Source organism: Coturnix japonica, chromosome 5 (genome assembly GCF_054131305.1).
Source record: "Coturnix japonica strain WE chromosome 5, WE-NBRP24, whole genome shotgun sequence".
NCBI classification, from domain to species: Eukaryota; Metazoa; Chordata; class Aves; order Galliformes; family Phasianidae; genus Coturnix; species Coturnix japonica.
The window spans coordinates 16677602-16703538 of record NC_140667.1 but is presented as its reverse complement, the minus strand read 5'-3'; the positions used below and the strand labels follow the sequence as shown (position 1 = coordinate 16703538).

General features: G+C 43.4%; 1 protein-coding gene across 11 annotated transcripts in view; it reads right to left on the bottom strand.

The window, feature by feature from the left end:
• The window catches only part of LMO1 (LIM domain only 1), a 218901-nt gene that overhangs the window by 15010 nt on the left and 177954 nt on the right, over nt 1-25937 (bottom strand). For 2 of the 11 annotated variants that reach the window (XM_085550150.1, XM_085550147.1), the window contains exon 2: nt 15730-15862. The exons of 7 other annotated variants lie outside the window; for them this stretch is intronic. The gene's annotated coding sequence lies outside the window, so the exon portion shown is untranslated. Of the gene's footprint in view, nt 1-12637; nt 12777-15729; nt 15863-20642; nt 20780-25937 lie in introns of those variants that run through there. 2 more of the 11 variants (XM_085550152.1, XM_015864109.3) reach the window with 2 other exon arrangements.

Below are 25937 nucleotides of genomic sequence, written 5' to 3'. Positions count from 1 at the left end.
AACTAACAAACGATTTACAGAACTTACAGAAGTGATCCTTGCAGGGACGCAGCATGCCAGCACTAAGAGCAATTCTGGTTCCAAGACTGGTGTTTCAGGAGCTGGGCACCCAAGCCTAGGTTTCAGAGTTCCACTTGAGGGAAAAATGTTTATTTCTAGCACAACGTCCTGTAAATGAGCTGACCTCCTTTTGCCTACTAACAACAGCAAAAAAAAAACCACCCCAGCATTTGGCTGCAAAAGATGAAAAAGTAACTGAAGAGTAGGAGTAATCTTATTAACTCCTGTCTCATCACAATAAATAAGCTGCAGTCTTGTGTCTTTTATCAGAGGATCTGGTATCATTTAAAAGCTTTAGAGCCCTGCATCACCCATTTAAGTAAATGCAGACAGCCGCTGCCAAAAAGATGCAGTGAATTTTCATTCCCTTAAAAAGAAGCTCCCTTTGTGTTCCCAGTGTTGTATTACTCACCTTCTATGAAGATTAGGCCCTGTGAAAGAAGGCAAACCATGCACTTCCCCTGAACCGAGCACGCTGTCCCGGGTGCCTTCACCGAAGGATGATGGCCAGCAAGGTGAAGCTCATCATGTCATCAGCACATCCAATTAAAACATTACCTTTGGAACACTGAGTACTTGCAACTAACTGCTCACAAATGAGCCTTCCACCATTCATCAAAATTATTCAATGAGTAACCACAATCTTTTTTCATTTCCAGTTTCATGGTGCAATATATAGTAGGTGATTTCTACAGTGGCTTTAGCAATTCATTTGTGGTATTCTTTCTTCTGTGTCATTATTGAACAAACTCTCCAAGCAAGGCAAAACAAAAACACATAACAAAACACAAAAAACAGTTGGAGAGTGTGCTTAATAGGAGAGGCAATGTTTTGATCAGCAGTTTTGCTTAAACTATGCTATAATCCTCCTCCCAGTAGCATCACAGTTTTGGGGCTCTCCAGTTCTGAATGAGCCTGGGTAAAAAAGCACACCGTAGGGTTTCATTTCCTCAAGGGCTTACCTCCTGCTCCAAGCTCACTACGGACAGACCCTGTTTTCACATCCTTTGCTCTGTGATATCCCAAATAGCATCACTGGATTCACATCACTGGAATGTGTACCAAAGCAGATCCCTGATTCAGGTCATGAGGCTCAGGGTTAGGATCTAAATTTCTGTTTTCCTCCAGAGTTCTGACACCTCCAGGGCTTGGTTTAAGACTCTCCATTGCAGAGTTGCTCTCACCTGAGGACAACCTGTCGCTCAAGGAAACACAAGGCAGCAGGATGAATGCAACTCCTGTTGCAGAAGTTTCTATAAATCATTCTTGTATGCAACATTTTCCCTGTGCTCACAAAATACACCTGTTTGAGGTTTAATTTTTCACAATTGGCATGTGCCCAAAGCTTATTCTTAGCACATGTCATGTTTCAGTAAAATCTATTTTTACTGTTTGAAGCCCTGGGAACAGTGAAAAAAAGAACGTGAAGATTTCTTGTACCTTAAACCTCCACCATTTAGCACTCTACAATGTAGCAAAGATCCTGATTTTTGGTGGCCAGCTCCCTCACTCAGTTGCTGTAGTAGAAAGAAGTCTAGAGGCAGAGAGTATCCCTAAACCACTTGCCTAGGGAAACAGTAACATCACAGATGAAAGTGTGTTCACTGGCAACGATGAGCCTGGACCTCTTCCCGCACTCTTCACTACTCCACAGCTTTGTAGGTGACCACTAAGAAGACACTGAGGTCCCAGCATTCCCCTTCACGGAGTTTAGGTGTCAAAGCAAACAAGCAGATGATGAGTCTCTGAGCCAACTGATCACAAAGGTAAGAAGCAAAAAAGCCAATTATTTCCATGCATATGTGGAATACCCCACAATGCTGACATTCTGGGTAAAACACACTGTTTAACGCACTGCTATCGAGGTTCCAGTATATATGCAAAGACGTGCAATGTAGCAAAGCCCAGGCTTAGCAGGGAGACATTAACATCACCCTGACAGATTCGGTACACTGTAGTTGTGAATATTTTAAGGAGAATAGAACTATATCATTGCACAATCATCATCATCTTTTCTTCTGCCTCTTTGCAGACATATACAATGTCAACCTAAGCTTTCGGCAACCTTAATAGAATTTCAGTGCCCACTGCCAAATGGCCATTTGATGTTCTGCTCTGTGTACACTGATGAAGCAATCTGTCACAGCGCTTAATGCAGGCAATGACGACTATCCAATCTAAAGCTTTAGCAGGCTTAGAGAAATTTCTCAAGACTTTTGGAGCCTATAATCATTTGTGCAATACCACAAAAGAATTTGGAATCCTGGCGCTCTGTCTTTAATGAAATATGAATATACTCCGTTAAATGTTTCTAGAAGAAGCCCTACTTGGGCCAAGAGCATATTTTACACAGTCAATCACTAGAAAGTTTTTCTGGCAACTCTGAATTAGCAAATGCTGTGGTGGTTGCAAGCCATTCTATATGAAAGTATTGGCCACCCCCTCAAACTCACCACAGAGCCAAACAATGATGCTCATATGCCCCACACAAGATTAGCACAGCTGCACCTTTACCTCCATAAATGCACCAGAACTAAACAGTTATTGGCATATTTTCTTCAGTTCCAGGAGATGAGGAAAGATTCACCTGTAAGTAACACAGAGAGGGTCCCTGCACTTAATGAAGTCCAAGTCAGGGAGACAACTGCTGCCGACCTTCAGGAAGCCACGAAATACACCTCCCTAATGACTCAGAAAGATGCAGTTATCCTGGAAACATGGGCTCCTCTCCCTTTCCTAGCGACAGCAGACCGACCCGTCTGCTATTAAAAGTTGAAAGGAGCAGGGCAGGAAGGAAAGCTATTTCCTTCTCTTGTTGAAAGGAAAAAACACAACACACAGCCTTTTCCAGCACTATTTGCATGCTAAGCTGTCAGACCATGCACTTTCCATTAAAGAGATAGCATCCCTTTTCATAAGTCCATTTGGGATCCATTTTAGTGTTATCTAAAAATCAAATCTACATGGTAATCCTTTTAATGTACTCTTGACTTTTAAAAACAGCTTTATGTTCCTTCAGGAAATGTTTTAAGCCATTACTCAGTAATTACTACTCACCCATGAAAACACTGATCTTTTACAATATATAATCAGTTTGCTGTCTTAAAAAATAAAGCAGACTGGAATTTTTTCTCATGATAGCAGGGGAGAAAAACCAAGTAGCAGAGAGCATCCTTCCTCCCCCAGTATTTCGAAGCAGTATGCTTTTCCTGCAGTTTAAGTCCAGAACGGGCGCCAAACACCATTCAGACCTGCACAGGGAGCACTGAATGTATCTGCATTTACCTGCAGCTGACACAGCAACATCCAGCCAATCTTCAGGAGTCTGAAGAGTCTTAACACCAGGTCCTAAAGGTTGCACTCAATTCCCCCCAAACTCTGTGTATACTCACAGCAGGGCTCAAGAGGGACAAGCACCCCAACTTGCCCCTAACTTCCCTCTCCAGCACAGCCAGAATGGGGACAAGGGCACGTTCTGCCCAGCCACGGGTCCATCTTCCCCTAACACCATGAAGACAGAGAAGACAACAGAAGCAGAGGCTAAAGTCCTACAGTGCTGCTGTTCTTCTCATTACTGAGGTCTAGATTTAGCCTTACTGAATCGCAGCTTGCTCCCAGTAACTTTTAATCTACCCCATTTCACTACTACAATTCAGACAGAGAAACTCTATTTGCTTTCATTCACAGGGAGAGGTATGCAGATCCCAGTACAGTGCTGTTTGTTAAACATCTCTGTAGCTGAAACTGGCCATTCCCCATGCTTTAAACCAAATTTTATTGTTCACAACCAACAAAGTCAGCCCTCACCATCCACAGCTGCCATTAACATTACCCTTCTTTACAAGGAACTGCACTGATAAAAATTCAAAGTGGTTCCTTGGCTTCAGCTGTTGTATACTTTGTGGTGATGTATAGATGGGAGCTGAGCACTACTACCCCGAACAATGGAAAAGACTCAAGTAAAGGGAAAAGATCACACAACATCTTTCTTTTGTTTCTTTTTGTGAAATGCCCCAGAAAGTCTTGGAAAACCCTGCTGCAATTCACCATATATTCCAGAGTAAAGTGAGCACTAAAGGGTTTGGGGCAAGTCAGCATGACATTTAGTTTGCACTAAAGCATCTTAGAAGTCATATGAAATATAGCGTAACAGAGCATATTCTACTCTATTAAGCATTCAGGAGCCTGGCATCACAGTATTCAGAATACGGATGAGAAGTTGGAATTGCACAAGACATTCCTCCTCTTACGGCTGACCACTGAGTTGAATTCAAGCTGATCCTAAGGGAGTCATTTTCATTAACCTGAAGTAGCTCTCTAATCCTATTCCTTGAATTTCAGACCACCACCACTACAAGAATTTATGACCTGCTGCCTGCACCTTGCATAGCGCTCACACTTTACTCGTTCCCTGCTCCCCTGGATCATTATCACCACTCTGTGCAACAACTGATTCTCTTAAAGTGGAAGTCTGCTCTTCAGTGCACTTATCTATGCTCCATTTAACTCTCACCAACATACATGAAGATGCTGATGGTTACACTTGGGTTAAAACAGTGAAAAAAATCACAGGGCCTAGCCCAGCTTGCAGAACCAAGGGCTTCCTGAAGGGTTCTTCCTGAAGCCCGAAGAGGGCACATGTCTACGATCTGCCTCAAACATCAGGCTGGAGAGAACTCCCAAACCACTTACTTTCAGCTCTAAAATCCTAACCTGCTGGCTAAGAAGCTGACTGAGCAGCCTGTCCTCAGCTCCGGTTTGGTGGGATTTTTGCTCGGTTGGCTTGGTTGTCCTCCACCTCACCATAAGATTCCTGACTGCTGAAATGAACTCCTTCACCAAACTAATGAAACAAGGAGTCTGAAGTGCTTTGCAATCCTTTTTAGAAAAGCCTGTATCTCCAGATGAGACTCAATTTCACAGCATCAGGGAACTGTGTGCCAATGCACTGTACTGGAACACCGGGGCTAGCAGGAGCAGCAGACAACAATGCTAACATCAGGGTTATTTTAGATTAGAGCACTTCCAAATCAATTTTGGATTTAAACTTTTAAATGCACTCTCCAGAAAGAATCTGCACTGACTGAGTATTTTCAAGGCTAATTTTCTAAGCCTGAGTAAAGCTCATTGTTATCTAAGGAAAAAAACACCACTAACCCTTGCTACAAAGGCAGGGTCATAGCTCGAAAATTAGAGAACCGTGCTGCAAAGGAATAAACTACCTAAGAAAATGTCCATAAAACTGCAGATAAAAAAACACTATTGATACCACTAGGAAGAGAAGTTTCACTGAGACCAGAAGTTATCATGATATTTGGGACCCAGCGCACTTTTCCATGAATGTGCACTGCCGCAGGGGAAAGATGAACAAGCCAAACATCCACAGGTAGACAGCAGGACTTGGCCACAGCAGAAACCCTGTGGAATTAAGACAGAGCCACAGCACTTTGCAGAAAGAAAGTTGTTGTGATGAGAGAAGGGAGCGTGTAAGACAGATGGGAGAGCTGAGGTTAAAGTTCAGACCAAAAGCAATTAAGACGGGTGAGAGTGCCCTGCAACTTGACACGGGTTTGCTTTGTATTCAGAACTTTTCACTAGCATTAAGCATCTTAACTTGTGTATAGAGAGATTATAATTAAAACCTGACAAGCTTAAATTAGCCATTTATAAAAGGTTCTCCAGAAAGCTTTTAAAGTAGACTAAACATATCTATTAAAATGGAAGAAAGGGAAAAAAAAAAAAAAAAAAAAAAAAGGAGCCATTTTCAGTTACAATAGTTTTCCTTTCCAGATATCCCAAAAGATTAGACAAATTTAAAGCCAAAGTTCTGTGATTGTCCAAAGCCACTTAAAGGGGGGAGAGGGAAAACGTGTGGCAACTAGGAAAACATGAAAAAAAATCCTTTATTTAAGGATTCATTCTTCGGATGAACACAAGCAGTCCAGAAACCTCAGAGATCCTAATTTCCCTTTAGGACTTTGAATGCTTCAAGGCACGATTCCCCAAGGCCAAAGAAAGATGCTTGGCTGCCAAAAGGCTGGAGAGCAGCCGGAGAGCAGCCAGAGAGCTGCCTTTCCCCCACTGCCCATGAGAGCGGAGGGTGCATCTTCACCCAACACTGGCTGTTTGGATTCATTTCAGGCATTTCAGTGCTACACAATTCTCCCGAGTTCAAGAAACTGAAACTAAAGAAAATTTGCTCTTTATCAACTTGTGCGCTGGTATCAAACAACGCCAGGTAATTTATTCCCCCTCCAAAAGAAAGAAAGAAAAAAAAAACATGATTATTTTGATATTTCAAGATGTTCACAGACTGTAAATCTCTGGAAGCCAGGTTTGCAAGAATATCACAGAATCACAGAATTACAGGGGTTGGAAGGGACCTCAAGAGATCATTGAGTCCAACCCCCTGCTAGAGCAGATACCTGACAACAGTTCACACATATAAGCGTCCAGATGAGTCCTGAATATCTCCACAGAAGGAGACTCCAGCAGCTTTCTGGGAAACATGCTCCAGTGCTCCATCACCCTTACTACTGCAAGGAAGTTCTGCATGTTTGTAAGGAACTTCCTATGCTCAACTTGAGCTTAAGGCTATTACTCCTTATCCTACCACTACACACCACTGAGAAGAGCCTGGCCTCATCCATTGGTCTCCCACAGTATAAGTAATTAAGGACAAATTAAGTGCAAACCCCACCGTATTAATTCCAAAACGTACTAGATTCCTTCTTTTTATGCCTCTTCTTTTCATAAAGCAAACGCAGTCCTCAAGGAATATAGTCCCACTGGGCTTCCAGCTGGGAGGGAACCGGACAGTGGTGGTTTTCTAGAGCACACTGCCAGCCTTGCCATGTGCAGCCTGCTCTCCACACACCTTTCTGCAGAAACAGCTACAAACATTTGCTCATTGACCCAGAGAGCTTCTCAGCAGCCCTGCATTATTCCTAGCTCTGATCGCTCCCAAGACCATGTCATCCTCTCTGCAGCTCTCGTTTTTAAAGCTCTGGAGCAGATGCTTATAGATGCATAAATATACAATGGGGATATTCATAGGCCACGGGGTGCTCTTGTCCAAACCTTGTAGCAGTCAGTTGCCACTGCTGAAGACTCGGAAGTTATGTGATTGCAGCATTCTATTTTGGGGTGAGAAAGAGAAGCAAGCAGAAAATAGAAGAAGGGAAGACAGCACAAATGTTATATAAAAATACAGTACAGGCAGGAGTACAGTAGTTCTTCAAAGGCAGAAGCTAGCGCCTGGCCCTGAGAAAAATAATCAAGCTGTAGCAACAATGATCGCTCTAAACCCATGTCGTTTATCTGCAGCCTACATTCATTGCTTCCACATACAAAATGTAATCCTTTTCTCAAATTTACTTCGACTCTACCGCACTCCGCGTGGTGCCTCTTTTCAGATGAGTGCCTGCATTACCTAAGCCAGGGAAAGGAAAGCGACTTTAAAGCAAGCCATGATGAGGAAGGCAAGCAGAGCTTAAGATGAATAATCTGTTGTTTCTAGTGATGTATGGTCCCTCTTTTTTTTTTCTTTTTCTTTCTGCATACCAATGGCATTTGAAGTAATAAGGTACATACAGATATCTTCATTCATTTTGCTTCATCTCTATATACTGTTATGTTAGTTATACTAACTCACAGACAGCCAAAGCGCTGATAAGAAAAAACAACACCTGCCCCTGATCCAACACCTTGTGGGAACATATGAAGGAGAATTTGCGAGACCCAAGATCCATCCTGGGTCTTTGAGCACTTACAACAGGAACTGGGTGAAAAAGAATAGACATCTGCATCCCAGCCACCTGGCAGTCCAAGTACATGTATCCCATCTCCATTACCTGTAGCAGCAAATTTACAGCAACTGCAGAGTGTGGAATTGCCGCCCTCCTTTCAGAGAATTAACCAGCAGGAAGACTACCCAGAGACTTCTCACTTTCTATGCAGGTTCAGCCTTATTTTCACTTCAGTCCCAAACCCGACACAGCTAAGTCTGACCGCAGCCACAACAGGCAGTGCAAGAGGAGCTGCATATCTGCACCAAAAGCCAACATGACCCAGGAAGCTGAAAGCATGTTTCTTGTTTCTCCTCCCAACGCGGCAATGACTGCAGTGGCATCATCCATTCCTTGTCTCACCATGCTTCTGCTGACAGCTACCTTGGATGCAGGCTATTTTCCCAATGGAATTCCTGGCATGAATTTCTTCGTCAGTCTGCAGAAGACCAATAAGTGTCCCCAAACCCAAGCTGCTGCTCCACTCTCTTATGAGCTCCATCACAAACTACTTCTAGAGGCCGGGCAATCTGAAATCTTGATCTTTTAAATATGCTTTCAACGCTGGCACCATGCTTCTTTTGCCTAGTAACCTCTCCATATTGCAACCACAGACAGCTGGAGGGCTAACACACTGCCATCTCCAGAGAGCAGCGAAGCCAACAGACGTCACACAGACAGTGCTGTTTAAATCAGGGAAAATACTTCCCCTGTATTAGCGCTCCAGGACGTCCTGTACCTCTGCAGTGTGGGCACCACTGCTGTATTTACAATTTGCCTGTCCCTCTCTTTGAAGACAGCCCTCAGCAGTTCATCGGCTATGAAGGTCAAGGGCTCCGCCAACCCTCCTGAGATCTGAGTTACTGGTTCCACGGAGTCTGCCAGTATCAAACCTGACACTTGGATCAGTAGTTACTCCCCAGGCATATCTGGTTTCCCATTTCTTCAGTTTCTAGTGTCAAAATACACTTGCAGTACAGTATGCAAAGCTCCACAGGCAATATCCTCTCCCTGTTCTCCAGTCGTGGTAGGAGGAATGTCTATTTTTACAGGGGAAAAGTGTACTTCAAGCCAACATATTATCCTACCAGTCCACCCAGGCTCCTATTTGTGTTACAGAGCATAGAAAATGACAAACCTGCATCCCACAGTTAGTGTCACATTATCAGTGTATATAAATGTTTTGGAAGTTAGCATTTGAGGCAGATGCTCTGCATTAGAAATGCTACAGAACAATCGGATACACAATTCACTGGTAAATTCATCGCAGCTCCAGTTTACCATTGGGCTGCAACATGACATCCCATGCTGCTAGGCTCCAAGGCAGTCTGCATACCTGCATGCTGCCCTCCCCAGAGGGTATGAGTTAAAGCAAGGGACAAAATGCAGCTTAAACAGGAGGCACTGAACTTTACCAGGTCATTATGTGCCCTGGTTATTAGAATGAATCTGAAATTTCAGCAGAGCTCTGACACCTACAGACCTGCAACTTCAAGGCTACGCATTTAAGCTTACAGCAGCATTTGTAATGTTTTCATCTTTTCTTGCAAACCCAGAACAGTATTAGTGGAGTTTCTGGACACAAAGAACAGCTCACCCTCATCACCACACTGGAGGAAATGGGCACCAGCTTTGCTTCCACTGACTGCATTTACGGGCCTGTGTTGGTCCCTTCCCTTCTTATTCTCTTTGGCACGGGAGATGCCAATTTGGATTTCTGTCCTTTTCCATACAACTCTTGTTGGCTCTTTCTCAGTCCCATTCGACTACTGCAGAGAAGGTCCCCATTTGGACACGATGCACCTTATAAAGTAACAAAAGAAGAGAAATAAGCCCTGGCAACACAGAGCTCGGGCTGCAGGAACAGTGAGACGATATCAAATGTTGCTTTAAGTGCTGATATTTTTTGTGCTTTGAAAGAAAAATGCCTTCAGGAATCGCAGCAGGAGTCACCTCTATATAAAGACTTTGCATATAAAGGGACATATATTATTCTCAATTAATGGCATACTGATAGACACGTTTACATTTCTAAGTGTCAGATTCAGCAGAATATGAAGTGACTGAAGGCCTCTTATTTCACTCTGAAAATGGCCGTAAAAGGATCTAAAGAACACAACCCCCCCACCACCACATTTTGTAGAAGACACAAGCCATCCTTTGATTCCTTACAGTTCTGAGAGCCAGTTAGTGCAGCAAGGCTCTCCTAACACCAACACGAACATCTGCAGGCAGCAAAGTGAACTGCCACTGCTGCTCCTGCACAGAATGGGAGATTTCCCCAGCCTACTGCACGGAGGGGCTGTCATAGATCTTGGCTGCATCCTCCCACAGATTATTAGGGAAACCTAATGTGGCAGAACAACATACAGGAGGTTTCTGGGAAAACAAATAGCGAGCAGCCTTTGGTTTTTCCACTGTTTTGGACACTGTTCAGTTGTTCTTTTGTTTTTTAGTAAGAATATCCCATATAAAACGAAACTTCCCCATCAAGTTGCACCACAATTCACCGTTTTGAGGACTTCAAATAAAAACGTCTAGCCATCTACTCAACTGTATAAATCAACATGCTGCAGGTATTCCTGCCTGGTTGCCTTACATTAGACCTGTAAATAATTCAGTCCTCAAATGAGAGCAGCTAAATTTAAAAGGCACCCACAAAACCTACTGGTGTTTGCTGGAGCTTTTGATTTTTGGATTTGGCTTCACAGAGAGGGTGGGAAAAAGCAATTTACTATCATGGCAAAGGACGTGTGTTGAACGCGAATTCAGCAGCATCGGCCTCGGGCCCAGCATGGGGCTGCAAATCCCCTCGCACTTAGCCCGGCACCCAGCTCTGCACTCCCAGGACAAGCCCACCTCTAAAACACACAGCAAGGGCTGGGATAGCAGCAGCTCCCCAGCTGTGATTAAGGACAGCACTGCAGACCAGAAGGGCTCAGATTATCACTTAGTAGAAGCCAGTCTTCTGTGTGTAAATCTGCGCAACATTGTCTTCACCAGTCCCAGGGCGACAGCAGTACCAATCATCTGATACAGATTCGGAGTGGTCCCCAGCACTCTGAAAGCACCAGGTCACTTTGTGAGCAAGCTGCCGGGTGCAGAAGAATTAACATAACCAGCTAAATTTACCCTGGCCTAAAACCATCTGCCAAAGGCCAGGTAGATTTAAGATATGAAACTTCCCACTAGCTCACTTTAGAACTTCCACAAAGACCCCGTGATGTGTTTGTTTCTCTGGAAACAGGAGTTTACATTTCCTTTTCGGCAAAGTCTTTGGAAGCAGCGAGCTATATATTCCCAGAGAAAAGGCAGTTTCCCCTCTTCTTAAGTGATGGAAAGTCAATTTGCATCATAATTACAACCGAGGCTCTATAACGTTACTTTTAGTTAAAACAGTAAACTACCATAATATAAGTGTACCTGGGGAATATTTAGAGAAAGCACTAATGATTTCTTCCCTAGTGGTTAATAAATCCACTTCCAGATCAATTTGTTCATGATAGAAACTTGAGAGCATAAACAGTTACACAAGCACATTAGAGTGTGTCTTTCCCAGTATAAATGATTTATTACAATGATTAGCAGCACGTAAACAATTTAAAATACAACTCTAATTAGGTTTTTGGAAGAAAAGGAGAAAAACCTTCCTGACTCCCTCTCCACATTATGTTTTACTTTTCTAAGTGTATACTTTTTAATTAAATCCAAATGTCACAATAAATTTCAAGTGTTTTATTACCACCCTGGCTAACTAAGCCATTCATGCAAACAGCCGTTATATTGAACCAGACGCGGGACTGAAAGCAGTTGAGGGGAAAGGAGAAGAAGGGGGGAAAAAGGCAATTATTTCTCTATTTGACAAGAGATTTGTACAAACGTTTGAAGACATGAAGATCTCCGGCAAACTTTCTCTGTTTTATCCAGAGAGCTTGGCCAGCTAATTGCTCTTTAATACCAGTTTCCGTGATCGAAAACGTCATGCCCCATTAAGCTTTCCTGGTTGAAAGCAAAAGGAGAAGGAAGAGGAGGAGAGGAAGATATGAAAACCAGTCTAAAAGCTAGCCAAACAACCAGGCAAAGCTGATGCTGGGATGCTGAAGGCAGAGCCAAGAGAGGCCAATGAACACCAAAGCCTAATGGCCTTTAGCAAAGGAACAGGTTTGGGGAGCTCCAGGACCAAGTGTGGTGGTGGGTTGCTGGGCAGGGAGGAAACCCAACCTGAGAGGCTACCCAGTCCAAGAAACTACCCAACCCAGAAGCTGATCCCTAAGCCCCAGTGCCACTGCACAGCGCTTTGCTTCAATACTAACCCTAGCAGCACGGTCTAAACAGGACAAATTTAGAATCATTCAGACAAAAGGCAGCCATTAAAGAAGGCAGCTGCAATTATTAAAATAGGTTAAGGAAAACGGGCACTATGCGGATGAAACTTTTGACCCCAGCTCGCAGCTCCCTCAAGAACACTTCAGCTTAATTCATCTAAATTAAAAACCAAACATCACGTTTTAAAGCGGCACCAAAAGATCGCTTTAAAAATGCGATTAAAAAAGCGGGTCAAGGGTTGGAAATTAGTAATTACTACTACAATTAACCAAAATCAGACAGAGACACATAAATGGTGCATATTACTGCGGTTCACATCTGAAAGCCAAATGTGAGTGGAGCGCAGGAGAAAAAAAGCTGCAAGACACAGAACCACTCATATCACTAACCTCTGCCACAGCAGAGGACCCACTCTCGGAAGTTTACATCGTTTGTTTCCAATGAGAAGTATTGCTGCTGCTTACCTTGCTCAGCTACTAGACCATGCTCTTCAATGGTTACAGAATTCTTTGGAAACTTGTATTTTGGTATTTCTTCCTGCTTAAGATCTCAGTGCATCTTCATGCTATTGGCGGTACATCTGCCCCTCACCTCCTGTTTTAATAGTTCTGAAAAAGGATGAGAAAGGCCAACTTTTGAACATCCTGCTATTGAGAAGAGGTCATTTGCCAAAAATGCCACCTGCTAGGGTCCATATTGTTTGAGCGCAAAAGCCCTTTGAGGACTGCCAAGGACAGAACATAAAGGGTTTCTAAAACAGACTACTTAGCAGTGGACGGAGACAGGGATACTCTGTATGCAACTATCATCGTTTAGATGGATTCCCTTAGGTTTTTAGGAGCCGAAAGATAATTTAACAATTAACACTTTGTTCCCACTTCAATCTCAGAATGGCTCTTTGTGAGCTTCCTTGGTGAAACTTTGAAAGCGCACAGTGGGAAAGCACAGACTGACTACTGTTTTGAACTATAACCAAAATGAACTATTCTCTAGGTCCTCCCTTGAAGCTATCATCTACTTTAGGCTAGATGAGGAAAATCTAGGTTCAAATCTTATTCAGGCTTCAGTTTAATTTTGAGAGCTCAGAAGACTCCACAAATCATTTAAGTTAAAGTAATGAAAATAGGTGAACTTGAGAAGGTGGACAGGCACGAATGATCTCTTCCAAAATAGGGAAGAATCCATCTGTTCCCTTTTAAAGTGCATAAAAGTCTTTGCAGCAGTAATGAAAATTCAGGGATGTAAGTCATGGACATCATAGCAGTCTATTAGAGAGAGGAGTGGGGCTGTATTACAGAATACTGTGAGCAGCAGCGATTATATAAAAGGGATGCTGCAAAGGCAGCATAGCTAAGGGCAAGCCAAATGATTCAAGGACTCAGGAATCTCAGTTCTTCAAAAATGGAGGAAGAAATGAAGATTTCTATCTTTGAAGAGGCAGGATGAATGCAGAGCCATGCAGACGCCTGAAAGAAGCTGTGAAGATGGAGGTATTAAGCAGGATGTGCTTCTCAGGGCAGGAGGCAAATGGCTTCACGGTTGATGACGGGGCTGCTGCCACAGCCAGCATGGGGGCAAAGGGTAGGAAGGCTCTGCCATAGCACCTGGGCCAGTCTCTACTTCCCCTTCATCTCTCTTTCTTCCCACATGTTGAAGCAGGCCTCCTGGCCACACACCCCCAAGCAGGAGGGAGGCACAGCCTCCATGTCCACCACCTCACACAACGCAGGAGTCTTTCTTCCAACCCATATGCTCCATTCTCCTCCTCTTCCCTTACTAGGTGCCACACCTCACCTCCTCCCATACATACACAAGACTCAGTTTACTTCAACGTTTCCAAAAATACTTCTGTAGGTTTTTTTTTAGCAATCTCCCTACTAATATTTTCAAACTTTGATTTCAACCAATATTAGAATCAAGGAATCACTGAGGCTGGAAAGATCACTGAGATCATCCTGTCCAACCATCAACCCACGCGTGGACTGCTCTAGATCACATCCCTCAGTGCGATGTCTGCCCATTTCTTGAGCATTTCTAGGGATCATCCAGTAGAGCAGATGTTTTACCTAGTTCACACATTGTTCCCAAATTATATATCTGTGATTCAGAGGAAAAAAACATAATACATACTACACAGAATAATGAAGAAGAATAGTGAGGAAGAAAATGAAGATGACATATATTAAATTGCATAATCAATAGAGGAGGCCCTAGTCAGATTAACATTCGACACAGTACAACACAGAATCTTACTCTCAAATTGGAAACAGCCAACACCCACACTGACCTGCCCTTGGGTATGGTATTGAAACAAGAATCACAAGAACTTACATGTTATTTGCAATTCAGCACATAGTGTTCAGGACTGAGATTTGAAGACCAGAATTGCACCCTCAGCACAGGTTACCAAAATGGTGCTATTTTGGGAAACTTACATGATTTTCATTCAAACATTGTAATATAGTGATAATTTCTTCCTCTTCTGTTTACATAAAAGTACAAATAGGGTCATGTGTGTTTAGTTTGTTATTATTTATTTCACCTACGTGACATCTTAGTACTTTCTTCTAGGACACAGAAACCATCTTCAGTATTCACACTGTCAGTCAGCACCCACAGGATGTGTAAGACCTTTTCTTCACTGGGTAGGCATCCCTGTTAAACTCAAAGGTAAACACCTACATGGAAGGAGCTCTCAGAGAGCTTAGAGGGAAATGCTGAGCAAACACAGCCCTGCTATGAACACTGCTCCTTTAATGACAAACTCACTGGGATGCTTAAGTTGCCTTGAGCGCTTGGTTGTGATATTCAGAGGAAAGGAAGTTCAGAGTTAACTTCTCCCATGTTCTTGTACAACTTCAAACACTAACATGCACTTAACCAGCTAGTTTTAAACATTTTGCCTTGATAAGCTTAGTTTAAAACTAGTGTAATATCATTCTAGGAGTATTAATTTAATTGAAACAAAACAAGACTTGTCACACTGTTCTCAGCTGGTACTGCTGACTAACTCACATGGCTGTCTTGCAGCTGAAACCACCACAATAATGTTCATAACTGGCTTGCTCTTTGGGTTGAATGGAAACTCAAGCCAAGCCAAGAAACATTTGTTTTCTTTGATAATGCACCACCAAGGAGAGATCTTCAAAGAGTCACTACTGTAAGTTTACAAGATAACAGAACACATGCTGAGAGAACCCGAGTACCCTTTGGGATTTGGAAATGGTTTCATTGAGCTCAGTTTTTTATCCAGGTCCGTGTTGGGTGCAGAGGGGCAGAAGGTGGCATTGCTTGAGACTTAGACATACAGAGCTTGCTCAGTGAACAAGAAGGAGCCAACCATCCCAAGCAAAAAAACCAACCAAATACAAAGAAGCAAACACTGAGCATGTATCCAGAGTATCACAAGGGCTACTGTAACATGGCCATGGCTTCTCAGTTCGGTGCTCTGTTTCATGTGAGAAAACACAACAACAAATACTGTCGGAGCATTTGGCACAGGAGGCAATCAGAAATTTGTTTACCATACATAGAATGGACTCAGTTTTGTACATACCATGGAGACCACAGGGCAGTGATTCCTCCAGCCTGGGAGAGGAGACAGGGGAAGAAGAGATCAGGCTATCAGTCCCCAGTGTTGCTTTTCAAGTCTTGCAGACAGAAAACTCTGTGACTTCATGGCTGGACACCTACAAGGAGACATCAAAACTGTTCTCCTTCCCTCTATCTTGGCCAGCACACAGTTGTTATTGCCTTCAGCCTGCTCAGGATCCCACCGGGACACATTTTTCTTCTGAGAGTGACCACTGGCAAATTGCAACTCCAGACATAATGCAGCCACCACGCCAGAGCGCTGCACAGTAACTGCCCACAGGGAGCACAAGAATTGTGCTGGGCACAGTTAGAGCTGAGCAGTGCATTACTATAGCAGGGCCCCTCTGGCTGCTCTAACTCAGAACTGTCAGTGTTTCCAGCAGCTCTTTCTCCAGGAATTACTACAACAGTCCCAAAAAAACAACAACAGACTAGAAAATAAAAAAATAAAACAAAAAACACAGCGAGTCTTCAGGTCAGCCTAAGAAATCAGTCTACAGGTATATACGTCACCTCCACCCCAAGACAACACTAGGGCAAACCGCCATGAAACGTCCCCAGAGAAATCCAAGTCGTTTAATATACACACACCAAACCCTTGAGACTGTCCACTTGTGGGCAATGCTGATGCACCTTTGAAACCCCCACGTGGGTTCAGGTGCTGTGACTGTATCAGCAGAAAGGCCCTTAACTTTCCAGGCACTACAGGAGGCAAGACATCAGGACTCATTTTATTGGGCCTGTTTTGTTGTTGGTGGTTGTTTTTTTTCTTCCATTCAAAAGAGCACTCTGCTGCTGTTTCCACTATGAGCAATTCCATCCGATTAAGGTCAAGCCTACAGGGTGGAGTGTGCATGGGGGATGAGGAGCAGAAAAGATGCTATGAAACCTAGGAGCTGTGTTTGGTGAAGAACAGCTGCACCAGTCAGCATCCCGAGTAAGCCACCATGGGAATAATGTTTGTCTCCCACTTTCCCCAACGTATTTAATTCAGGGCCAAAGGGGTACTATGCATTCACCTTTGAGCTCCTGTGTCACAAGCAACTATATTCATTCAGCTTTCCTATTTAACTAAATGGAGTTCACACATGCTGCAGTATAAAGTTACCTCTGCCCATCTGAAAGCAGTCCAATCAATGCTACGCATAGAGAGAGGCATTTGATTCAGCCTTAAGTTAATTCTTAGTAGTCGAATCTGTGACAGCATTCTGACCCTTTCAAATCAACTGGGAGCAGGCAATCTTTGCAGAAGATCCTCAGGCCTTTAATCAGATTCTCAGTGGGTTTTAAAGAGATACTGCAGCATCAGTTTGTAAACATCTCTCTAGTGAAAATAAAGATTACTTCTGACCCAGCCAATTACTCAGTCCCAGAAGATATATCCTACAGTTATAATTGAATGAACCGTAGGGAAAGAAAATATATTTTAGGTAGGGGGTAGCAAACCCAAATCCCAACTTAGGATGCAGGCAGCACCGTGTCCTGTGGAAAGATCAGGTAGAGAAACACTTACAAAAAAAAAAAAAGACTCTTAAATCACCTACTCCTTCCTTGTTCCAGGGCAAGATTGCTCTCTTGAGTGCAAAGCCCTGCTAAGATGAGTGCAAATTATCAGCTGAAGCTGTTCCTGAAAAGCAAGTGTGATGGGGACAGACCAAAGCATTATTTTGAGGAGACCCATAATACCAAATAAGGGTTTGCCACAACACAGAGAACCCTGGGAGAAATGTCAGCTCCTGAAACAGGAGAATACTGTAATTTGAGTTTGCCAGTAGAAAGAAAATGCTGGAGAAAGAGCAGAGGACTTTCGCTCAGCCCAGAGACTGCCAGAGACATTAAGCAGTCTCTTGCTGCATTACTTTAAAGCTGCATTTTAGCATTAGGAGCCAATGCGCTCTATTGTGGAGAGATATAATTACCGACTTAAAAATAAATAAATAAATGTAGTTCTTTATTCTGGAGCTATTACAGGGTAATGTGTAACAGACATCACCCGATGGGCCGTGAAGGCTCCAAGGGCCATTACAGCCTCACAGGTCAAGACCTGCACAAAGATTTTAAGGTTTGTGGATCACTGCTCTCACACCGAGCAGCACGGGCAACACCTGCACACCAACACACGTGCAGGAAAGCCAGGGGACACTTCTGCTACTGCAGCTGCTTATGGGTTTTGACACTCAGATCAAGCAGCATCAGATCCCTGGGAAGTTCAGAACCCGCAGACCTGCAGTTTGCCATTCCTACCAAGGAGTTCACCTGTAAGCATGGGCTTTTTTTTTTCCTTCCTATTTTTTAAGGGAGCATCAAGGAAGAAAACGTCCCTCTCCTTTCCCTGCTTCCCTGCTGGGGCCCCCTTTTTCTTTTACTTTCACAGAGGACTAAAAATCCCAGTGACGGGTTTATAAAATTTTAATAGGAAAGAAAAAGGTATCCTCAGGCAGGATCTTATGTGCAGACTTCCACCATAAATGAACACTGAGGAAAATACAGGTTTTATATGGAAACACTGACAGAACTTCATACAATGTGATATAATGCCTCTACATGGACTGTGGACCTGGAGGGATGGGTGAGTCCCACGTCCAGCAGCCATAGGCTGCCACACCACCCGAGTGTGGTTCAGCTCCACACCTCTACTGCTCCCCAAGGAGAGCTGACCTAAAGACAAAGTTCCTCCTGTAGCCCAGAAGCTTTCCTGTTTGTAGTCTAGAAATATTCTCAGCCATTTACAACCACTTATGGTAATTACAGTAAAATCTTTGGGGAGCAAAAAGCCTCTTTTCCTTCCCTTCCTGATGTTTCCCCAACCTGTGGCCTCATGCAGGGCAGAGCGGCCAGACTCTGCTTTGCAGAGTTGGACCTGCCTAAGCACAGACCCCTCTCTCTTCAGGAGTATGCTCTCTTTTCCCACTCATTCACTGTCCTCAGTTGACCTGCAGCTTACCCCATACAGACAGTCTGCCCGTGCCTCCTCCAGCACTGACAGCCATCGTGATCGGCAGTTCACAGAATATCACAGTATTGCAGGGGTGCGAAGGGACCTCAAGAGATCATTGAGTCCAACCCCCCTGCTAAAGTAGATACCCTACAACAGGTCACACAAGAAGACATCCAGATGGGTCCTGAATATCTCCATAGATGGAGACTCCACCACCACTTTGGGAAACCTGCTCCAGGGCTCCACCACTCTTATTGTAAAGAAGTTCTTCTGCATGTTAGTATGGAATTCCCTATGCTCAAGTTATAGGCCACTACTCCTTGTCCTATCACTACACACCACCAAGAAAAACCACCTGGCCTCATCCATTTGCCTCCCACTTCCCTTTAGATATTTACAAACATTTATCAGGTCGGCTCTCAGTCTTTTCCCCAGGCTGAACAGCCTCCCAGCCTTTCCCCATACAGAAGATGCTCCAGTCCCACCATCACCTTTGTGGCCCTCCTCCAGACTTTTTCTGGGAGATCCCTGTCCTTTTTGAACCGGGGAGCCCAGAACTGGACACAGTAGTCTAAATGTGGCCTCACCAGGGCAATATAGAGGGGGAGGATCCCCTCCCTCCACCTGCTGGCAGTTCCTCATTCACTGCATGCTGGGATTGCCCTTCCTTTTCCATAGCTATCACACCCCACTGCCTTCTGAGGTCAACCAGCACAAGTTCACAAACGGGACAGGCTCTGACTGTCAGCAGAACTTATGGCTTTGGTTTTAGCTCCTCAGCTGCCACTTCTTAATACAGAAACTGATGCCGCGAGGCACAGTCGCACCTTGTTCAGGCTGTTATTCCTTAAAGCAGCCACAAGCCCAGAGCAGCTCTCTGCAGGAAGGTAGCACAGAGCTGAGCAGCTTGTTACCTTTTACCCGTTGCCATCCACATGCACACACATCTGCCCACCTAAGTTTTGCTCTCATGGAACCTGATGCTCCTCAGCTGCGTGGAGGAGGAGCAGCACCACCTCATTCAAAGAGGTGTGCAGGGTGGAAGCACCATTATGTGTTATTAAAGCGTCAGAGGTTTAAGCCCCGTGTTGGTTCAGTCGTAAGTTACCAACCAGCGCCGATGGCAGACATAAAGCTTCCCTTAAATTATTAAGCATAAAACAGCAGACTGTAATATTTTGCTAAACCCGAGTACAGACACAGACAAAGATGTCATTTCAATATTTGAAACCAGCAAGTTTAATTTAAAATAAGAGCAAACCAATAAGCTCAGAAAATAGCAATGTGTGAGAGGAAAATTACACTGCTAGAGAAAAAAGTGGAAGGACTTAAGAAATTTATAAAAGTAATCTCCAAGTGGAAATTAGAAATCAACCCCTAGAAACAGAATAACACAAAAGAAATATTACTGTCCACTTTCTAAATCAATATAACACCGCTACACGACAGAATTACCATGGTAACTCAAGTAAAAAGAATAAAGCAATTCTTATTATTTCAAAATAAAATCACAGCCTGAAGCCCAGCTTTTATTACAACTGCTGATAGATCGCTGGCTTGTATTTATCTGAAATATTGCTTTTCAATCAGCTATTTTATGAATGTACAAATTTCACTGAGCAGCCCACTTAGACTGAATGCCTAAAAGCCCCCAAAAAGACCAGTCGATGGATCGATTGTAGGCACGCACGTGGGTTTTTAAGGGAGCCTTATTATACAGGCTTTGGTGTTTCATTTGATCCAAATTAAAGAGATAAGGGAATGAGAGAGGCCGACTCAAACACTTGCTTAGTCTGAGCTCCCTACGTTCCATCTTAGGTTTGCTGGAAAAACATGACAGGGAAAGAGGTACGGCAGCACCCAGACCTCCCATCTCATACAGGGCCCAGTGCACACCAGCACATTCCATCCAGTCAAAGCAAAACAGAATACACTACCTGAACACAGAGCTGCTCAAGGGCATTTGGCTTGGGACAGCTTGCAGAGTAAGGTGTCTGTGATCACACTCAGCTCAACCCAGAAGTATGCACTGCCTCTCAGAGAAACATGGTCCTCCACCATACACTGCAAATGTGCTCTAAAAGCAACAGGAAACAATGTGTGCTTAATCTGAGCATGGTCTGCAGAGAGGTCACACACTCAAATATCCTGTTTTCTGCGGTATCTGGTTGTATTTTAAAACACTCTTCCTAGAGACTTCAAGCCAGCTGAGGTCACAAACAATCACACTGAGATTAGGAAAGGGAAAGAGCTGAGAGAGCAAAGGGGAGCCTCATCTGACACACTGCAATAGGACACCCTGAATTGCACTGAGAACCTCTTTGGAATTAAAACAGAGGAAGCAGCAAGCTTCTGGGGCAAATAAAGAGTTTTTATTCTAATAAAGCCTTGCCCCAGGAGAGGGAAAGAAAATCTTGAAAGATGGAGACAGGATTTTACATGTGCTAAAAGCATTGGTGTGACACTTTTTGGGAAAGAAAGGGGGAAAAATACCTTCGTTGTTATACATGACAAAATTGCAACTAAATGTTTGCTTTGATCCCAGCGCATAAAGGGTGAAGCTTTTAGGCAAGGAGCGGCAGGTGATCTCAGCTCTTCTGCAAGTCCTAATGCTCCTAAAAGCCACTCTTCCAGTTTCTGTAATTGGGCATCAGTAGTTAATGTAGTATTGACTGCATTACATGCTCCTGTGCATCCTCTCACTAATGCCAATTGCATCACCTTGTACATTTACCATATTGCTTAGCCAATAGCTGTTAAAAGCAATCCAAATCATGAATCATATAGGAAACTTTTAGCAAGACACGACATCCAAAGGAGACAATTTACAGTTGAGTTAATCTGGGTACATTAGCGAGACATGGATTCAGGAAGACAGACCAATTTATGTTACTTTAGTTTTACCCTTTATTGCTTTGTATAGGCAAATGAATGGAAGGGCATGGAGTAAAAACAGATATAAAGGAGTCCTTTTCAAAACAGATCTCCATTCCGCGCAGACAGGTCAAAGGGTTTGAGACTGATGCTTGGTTCAGGCTTTCATAACCATAACAGGGTACTTACAGAAATCATTTTCTACAAAGGAGGATAAAGACAAACATATAATGGATTCTGAATAATGCTCGATACCCACCCCCACGGCGCACAGCAGGCAGAACCCAAGTTGCTCAATGTTCTCCACGCACGGCCTGTCCACGAGTCACCTGCTGCCGAGCACGCCAGGGAGGGACTGCACACAGCATCCCAAAGCAGCAGGGCATGGCAGCCCTCCACCTGCCTGCACAGAAAGTAAAGCCCTCCCTACTGCTGACTTGAAAGGATTATGTCCTTTAGAAACATGTACCCATCCCTCTGGAACAGCAGGGAACAACACGAGCATTACAGAGACATTGGTTAACCCACATCAGCGCAAGGAAGATCCAACCAGGAAGCAAATCAGAAGCAAGCACCCACTGACAAAGCACCCATTGCAGAAAAATTTCACACTGGTTTCTTGACCAAAAGATGCATAGCAAACTGGCATTGCTCCTCACTGCTTTTCTGACCAAGCTCAACAGCAGCAGGAAGTGAGAAGATGGAAGGAAAGGATGGGAAGGAACTGCTGCTGCCACCTCTGCTGGGGCAGGGAGCATTTTGCAGTGCTTTTGGAGGAGGAATGAAATGAACAGAGAGGTAAATGGGGCCTATGAGAAGCAATCAGCCAAGAACTTCACAAAAGAAAAACCGAATTGCACTCTTACACATTGGATTCCAAAGCAATGGAAACTCCGCTGCTTTACGTCTGGTCTGAAAAAGATCATGATTCTCCTTTGAAAAGCTTCCAGAAGTCCCTCCGAAAGACTTGCACATGCAGGGAAAATGCCAAAACAAAACATTTTCACTAGCTGATCAATTTAAACAGCTGTGGTAAAGCTGCAGCCACTGGCACCATCATTAACAATTTAAAGCATGGCTGCTTTTGTCTGCCTTCCCAGTTACATTCTCATTATGCCTTTTTATTTATTAGAAACACAGTTCTCCAGAACACATTTCTGTATCTCAGATCCATAATAAAATGAGTAGGAACATCCCTGGCTTCCACTCAAATGGATGTTTATATTGGCGAGAGGGTTAATTGTTTAATTCTGGTCCAAGTTCTCTGCAGTTCAGTCATGAATATGCAACAGTCATCCACTTTTTCTTCAAGAAAAAACACAACTGTCGAAATCAATAGTTTAAAAAGAAGGCAAATATTACTTTCACTGCCCAAATCACCCTTTCAGAGCTCGATTAGCATGCAAGGAACTCTGAATGCTGGAGAAAGGAACTCAAATATTCAACGAAATTTAAAAACCCTCTAAATTTGGACAACATCCTCCGTTATCTGCTTTGATGAGCAGTGCATGAAGGAACGAGTTTGTGAGAACATCCACTGGAAAAGAGAGCTGAACATCTGCTTGCACAGATAGCACCCAACATCACTCATGGAAACTTAGGCTCGGGAGTTGTCCTGCTGGAGAACAGAGAAAACACAGGCACACAAGCTTACACACCCAGAATGAAAAACAGTAGCTGCAGTGAATTGATCTCAAACCATCCATAGGTTTAATTATGTTAATCTAATAGTGAGCAACTTTCATTTTAAGTCGCCCTTCCATCCGCCCCCAAGTCTTCAGTGAATAGGCTCTACATTCATTGAATAAATCATTCCCTGGCAACAGTTACGCACATTACCGAAGTTGGGGGCCGTGCCTTCCATACAGCTTAAAGCAACATCTATGTATTCTAAATGGTGACAGTTCTGTCCAATTTTAAAAAGATATGGACCCGTTAAGAGCTTTATAGTTCAGCATTTAGCAGCATCTGCAGTGCCTTTTTTATTCTTCCATTGCATTGCTTAATGCTCAATACCATCATTCTGATTACAAATTGATTTTAAGTGAAACACCTTATTTGCCATAAACTTTCATGTTCTTTACCTAAGTAAGACTTCTCTCAGATGCAATTGGTCATAATGCTGTAAGAACAGTCTGCCTTTAGCAGGAACGGAACGGTTTGGGCCAATGACAGGGAAGCAAAACTTGGAGCAGCAGGCGCATTTGCGGATAGAAGAAAACGATATCCGAACACAAAGCCTGAAAACCTCAAGAAAGCCTCCAAATGAAATCAATTAATCCTCCAACCATGATAAATTTCTTAACCATTTAAGAAACATATCTCAGACTCTGCTGTGACCCTTTATCACCAAACCTAATGGATTACTTTATTAATAATGCACTGCTCTTAAAAGGAATTTTTCCGAAGATTCTACCATAAGAGAGTATTTTCAGGATGGCTATGACAAACAGGCTGACACGTTCATGTTGTAGCTATTAAAGATAATAAAATTTAACGCTAACTCCAAAGAAGATGAATTATGTTCTGCTGCCAGGGTATCAAGCACCCTTTCTACTATATTAAACCAAAATTACAGTGCTACTAATTTCCAAGAATCGGCTTCTTTTTTCTGTCATGTTACTCAGGCTGAAAAACACTCATAGGCTATTTGAGTACTTATGTCAACCAGACAACCAGCATGTCTCACCAGCTTCTGGGAATGAAGAACGATGATCCCCTATAAAGATGCCTACCCTGATCTTTCAGCTATCTCATTGAGGCAGATACTAAAAGTCTTTGATTGCCTGGCAGCAATGCACCTACACAAAGCAGCATGCTCCTATCGGGACTGCTAACTCCTTTCACCCATCTTCTCATAGGAAGAATAACTTGCTTTCATTTAATAGATATCTAGGTTTTCAGGGCTCCAACTACACTACCTTTCATTTCTTGAAAAGGTTTAACTAATATCCAAGTTCTCACGCCTCTGTATGCCATGTCCAGGTGCAGAGGACACCTATGGAAGGCTACCTTGTCTACTTCCAGCTCTGCCCTTAGTCAGATTTGGAGAAGCATTCAGATTCTTCTGGTCTTCTTCAGTTTCCTGCTTTTACCACCTTCTGTTGTTTCTTTATAAATACAAGAATCCGGTGCTGTCATAAGACTAGACAGGCCAAAACTCTGAAATTACACCAAGACCACACGTGCCAAGATTGCTGCCCCAACAAACCACTGAGTAACCCAAATAAATAGGAAAATACACAGTCCTCAGTGTCCTGCATCAACTGTTCTTCAAATAAGCCACTGCCTGGGAAGGTTGACAGTATTTCTTTGTGAACGTATAGCGAGACAATGATGGATCACATAGAAAGTCATAGACAAGTGCAGAAGACAGAAACAAAAAACCAACTGGAAGTATTTGGCAACAGAAAAAATTAAATTTCACATTGCAAGAGGGGAAAAACAGCCACTCTGCCATTTATCCTCCTCTCTCTTTGCACAGTTCTTCAGTAGGTAGGTGTGAGAAAGGTGCCTTAAAGCCAAAATAAAAGATACCAGCTACACGTAGAACTCTCCTTCCAATGCAGTGCTGTTTTCATGGGGATTCTGGGCAGCCAATACTTGCCTCACTTTTGCACGTTTCATGATCGTTACCAACAGAGGCAGATCACCAGGGCCCATCTGGCTGGCAGCAGGTCTCCCTCCATGCCCACACGTCCATGTGCACAAGCACAACTGGTCACAAATGCACTCCCAAGGCCAGCCCGCAGCCCTGCTCCTTGGCTAGAGCACACTTCTGGCCTGCCATTACAGAATCAATTTCAACACTTTTCCAACTCCCAAATGCTGTTTCTTTCCTCCTGAGCAGGGCAAGATGGGTTCTTACACAACAGGGAACCCAACTGCTGCTACTAATCCAGCTTCAAATTACCTAACGTTCATTGCCCTGAGTACCTCCCATCAAGCTAGGGAGGTTCTCCAACCCTGGTGCGCTCAACCACTGGGTATTCATATTTTCTTTTCATTTTTGAAGGGCCATGGATTTTATATATTTTTTAATTTTTTTAATTTTTTTTTTATTTTTTTTTTTTTAAATAAAAATTAAGGTTTGTGTACTGGCACACAGCCCTTCCAATGTCATTTACTCTTGCAGTCTGTTTAATCAGAGTTCTACTTTAAAACACAAAGGACCCATGATTTGGGGTGCTAATGTCTGTGTGAGCACTGGGACAAACGCGCAGCTGATCAGGGCTTATAGAAGTGCAAACAGAGTCAATAATTTGGTTCAAGGATACGATGTCTAGTTAACACAGTACAAGTTAGCTAAAAGGAAACTTTCACCCTCCCCACACATAACAAAGAACCGTGATTTCTAT